General features: G+C 35.7%; 1 pseudogene; it reads right to left on the minus strand.

The window, feature by feature from the left end:
• Nucleotides 1-2,161: 2,161 nt before the first annotated feature.
• On the minus strand, nt 2,162-2,652 carry LOC120854137 (annotated as a pseudogene).
• Between the last annotated feature and the right edge of the window lie 2,076 nt (nt 2,653-4,728).

Consider the following 4,728-nt stretch of genomic DNA (forward strand, 5'->3'; position numbering starts at 1 on the left):
ATACAGTTAGTGTTGGTTAGGTAAAAGAACAATGTATCCTCCAGGCAAAGAGAAATTTCCCCCTGGACTGTTAAATAGAGTTGATTGCATGATATATAGAAGATGGCAAATGCACTCCACATTTTGCAATAACTTTAAAAGATCCCTTCAAAATAAGTGGACAGAGGATCAACAAACACAAGGGTATTAGGAAACTGATTTAAAGTTTTTAGGTTTACAACTTTCCAAAGAACAAGCTTAATAGCAAAATAAATTTTAGAAGCTTGAAAGCATATTTCTTATTTTCCATAAATACTTCTACATACTGTTTCTCTAAATTCCTTTTCCTAATCAGTGAATTCCAGATTGCTTTCCCTGACAAGTTCAAGGGTGCTGCCTTGCTATATGCTGATTAGCACATAGGCATAAGCTTTCAAAATGACCGACCCAGGTGGGGCTACAGAATCATCTGCTCCTAGGTCATCTCACCCTTTTGGACATAAAATGGACTTTTCACTGATATTTTTCTTAATAATTTTGAAATGATGGGCAGAGGGCTCTTAAATTTCTATTCTAAGAAGCAACTATGATCATTTTATCCTAGAAGATGGTGGAAGCATTGATGACCAACAAGACCACAGAGTCTGAGTAAAGTCTTTAGAGAATGTGTGACTTAGAACAATGCAACTTCCTGTTATATTCCCTGCAATCAGTTGTAAAGCAGAAACCTTGACTATTCAATGAGCAAAATGCTTTTCAGGTTTATTAACTGAATGTCAACCAAAAATAATGGCTTAGGTTTTGGAATAGTTAATATGTAGTCCTTTTTGCTGGCCATAATTAGATAGCAGGGTTGGTTGATGTGGCAATTTAGGAAATACATTCATTTGTTAAAATGGTTCCGAGTTAAAATCGTTTCAGATTGTTCCCTTTAAGCCTTCTATGCAGAGGCCTATCACAGCTTTGTCTTCATAATCATCATTAAATTCAGTTCAAAATACTAGTCATGGGAATTGTTATTTGACATTTATTTATTTTGCCATTTATCTCAAACTGATTTTACTAGGGGAAAAATGCACTGAGGAAGTTGATCGGCTGTCTCAGCACTTATTTGTTTACAGAATATTTAAGTGTAGGTGACCCTGTTCTGGTCGGAAATTTTATGATTAGGGCTCTTTCTGCCTCAGTGAAGAGTACATGTACTTTTCGTTTTTCTCTTCAGCCATCACCAGATTTTTAAGGGAAACAAATTAAGGCAGCAAGCATGTATTAAAGGCCAAATAGGGGACATACTTGGGTCTTTAAAATATCTAGTAATCTTAAATTAGGAACTGATTCCTATCAGATAACTTATCATTTGATATGCTAGCATGGCGTATTTGTTCCAAATAAAATGAGCACAATTAGGAAAATTGTAGGTAGAATTTAAATACGTATAGGCTAATAGCAATCCTCATATTAACTGTAAATACAAAATGCTTTGATTTAGGTTTAATATTCAAAATAATAAGAATGCTCTTGGATATACTTTCATCTTTCTTTTTAACATATATACAATGGGATCCTACACATCCATATTGTCTTTGTTTGGTCGTTAAGTCTTGTCTGACTCTCTTGCAACCCTATGGACTATAGCCTTCCAGGCTCCTCTGTCCATGGGATTTCCCAGGCAAGAATCCTGGAGTGGGGTGCCATTCCTTTCTTCAGGGGATCTTCCCAATGCATCTCCTGCACTGGCAAGCAGATTCTTTACCACTGAGCCACCTGGGGAACCCTCACGTCTTTATACATGCATATTAATTCTCTTAGGGGGAAAAAAAAGAAAAAAAGGTTTTTCTCATCATTTTGATTCTCCTCCAAAATTGTGTTGTTTTCTCTTTGTGACTGTTTTCTATACAATCTCATTTTATTGTATTTGGATCCTTAAGCAACCAAAGTTAGGATATTGGAATGTACTTAAAAAGGACTCAGTTATCAGAGATTACCTTATTTTTGAGGAAAAAGCTTCCAATAACTACACTTTCTTGCCTTCAATTTCCAAAGGATTCTTTATAAAATAACTTTTCCACAAATAAGTATGCATTCATTTGTTATTTTGCTACTTAGCTTTATTTAATTTTAATAATGTTAATTCTCCCATAACCATTTCTTTTTTATGAAAAATGATAACCAGGTCTTTACTTCATTTACTTTTAGCTATTTCATAAATACCAGAAGGGAAACTAGATGATTTGTGAGAAAACTTAGGAAAAAGTAAACTTGGAAACCCTTCCAATCTTCCCTCACCATGTTGAAGAGAGCTCGAGGTCTTCCAATTTTGGGTTAGGTGGGTGAGCTCCAGACAGACTGGACCCTCCAGGTAGGTGGTTCCCCCACAGCACTTTGTGGTCGCTGGATATATGACTTGTCCAATACTGAACATGATCTCGGACAGTTTATGATTAACAGGGCTTTATTTGCTGGACAGGCAGAGCTTTGAGAAGCTCAATATACCCAAAGTTGGAGTGCTGGAGAGCATTGCAGCAAAGTACAATTTTTGCTTATTAAAATATTTTAATAAATAGGGATCCAGAACAATGTGGCCACTCTTACTTCAGCAGTCTTTTGCATGGCTGTCACAGTCACCTTCCCCATGACCCATCTGGCATGGACAGATGAATGAGCTATCAACATTATGTGGCTTTGGTCACCTGGAGGGCTCCCACGCCATGGAGCTCCCTCCCCCTACCCAGGCCAGTCCATCTTCTTCTGTGGTAGCAGAAGCTGTCAGTCACCTTCAGATTCCTTTCATAATCATTTCTGATGAGTGAATATTGGGCTACCTCAAGAAAATAATGCAAAAGTCAGAAAGAGAAAAACAAATATATATTAACACATATATGTGGAATCTAGAAAAAATGATACAGACAAAACTATTTGCAATGCAAAAATAGAGACACAGACATAGAGAACAAAGGTATGGATACCAAGAGGGGAAGGGAGTGATGAATTGGGGGGCTGTGATTAACATATATAGTATACAAGTTACAGAAATATGCTTTGAAAAGGAATTAAAAAGTTTACACAAAGCTATTAAAATAATTTCAATATAATCAATCCATTTGAAACACAGAAACAGATGAACCAAAAAATATCAGATTTGACTCTTTTTTTAACTTTTTACCTTTTCTACAGTTTTTGCTCATTTTTAAGAAGGCATTGGCACTTGACTAATGTGAAGATACAAGATTAGAATATAGGTCTGCTACTGAGGTGTCTTGACCAAATCTGGTTTGGAAAAGTGTTTTGTTTGACTCGCACAAAATAAAAAACAAATTTATCTTAAAATTAATTATGCTGCCAACATTTCAAAATTAAGGCATTTGATATATTTAATATTGTAAGAAAACTCCATAATTCTGACATTTTTTGAAAAAAAATAAAGGCTAGCTTGTAAACAGGGGGCACGGCAGCCATCTGTCGGTGCTGTGTTGAGGCTGCTTATTTTAGCTGGGCACTGCTCCCCTGATTGCCCTGGTCTCATTTCCTGTCCTCTGCAAGATCTTAGTTTCTGTCTCCTGAGATAACCTAGGATTCAAAGGATACTTATATCTTCTAGCAAAAGACAGAATCGTACTATTTTCTTATTTCCTTCCTTACAACATTCCCACGTACTTCCAAATGATAATAATATAACATGGAAAGGAAAATAAGCAGAAGTGTAAAATAATCCATTGGAGATAAACTGACACAATCACTCCTCTCTAAGCACATCGTCTTTTTTGCTTGATAATTCAGCTTAAAATGAAAATCAGTGAAAAGATCAGCTATCTTCATGTCTTTCTTAACCTAGGCTTACATGAGATCTTTAAAAAACAGACTTTCCGAAATGGTGACAACATCTCGGGTTGTGCAAACCTGCAGGCTAAACTACAGATGGTGCCATTTAGCAAGGGCCAAATTGCTGGTTACAATCCACTGAAAAACACAGGGTTTATCATAGAAACATGGACAGTCGCTGGAATATCATGTCTCTTTGGGGCATTGTTTTAACAAATGCATTTACAAGAAAAATGTTCTCTGTTAACTACAGTTCCCAGAATACCTTGTAGAACATTCTGTCTGTATTGATCATAAAATGGCATAGCCATTCTGCCTCCTCTGGCAGAACTCAGGGGAAAGTGAGCAAGTGCATTACACCATGTGACAAACTCTAAATTATGAAAAACACTAGCGTAGTTTCATCAGAATTTGCATTCTGTTAGCAGGAGATAGATCTGAAATCTATTTTTATCCAAAGGATCTTGTTAAACTAAGATTGCCTGTTACTGTATGTAGTTGTTTCATGCAGTAGTGCCTGATGGTACTTCTTATAAACAACAGAGAGTGAACCCAAACAAGCTGAAAAATTATTTATTGCAATTTATTGCAAAATACTGCAATTCAAGAAAAATTACATCTGCATGGACTGCCTATTTTGGATACAATTTATGGTGTAGTTTCTCTTCATTAACCACATCTCAGAGAATTTTCAAAGCATCAGCTTGCATATTATTAACATGTACTTAAAATAACAATATAGAAAGCTTCAGGATTAAAGTAAAAGGTTAAGCGTAAAATGCAAGGTGCTTTAAGTGCATCTATATACTTGCAATTCTTTAGAAATTCAGCTTTTTAATTAAAGTGAACTAGACCTTACCTAGACCAGTTAGATTAATAAGTATTTCATTCTACTCTAACTATTCTCCTTAATAAAAGCAGATTGAATCC

Source organism: Oryx dammah, unplaced genomic scaffold (assembly GCF_014754425.2).
Source record: "Oryx dammah isolate SB20612 unplaced genomic scaffold, SCBI_Odam_1.1 HiC_scaffold_27, whole genome shotgun sequence".
Classification (NCBI taxonomy): domain Eukaryota; kingdom Metazoa; phylum Chordata; class Mammalia; order Artiodactyla; family Bovidae; genus Oryx; species Oryx dammah.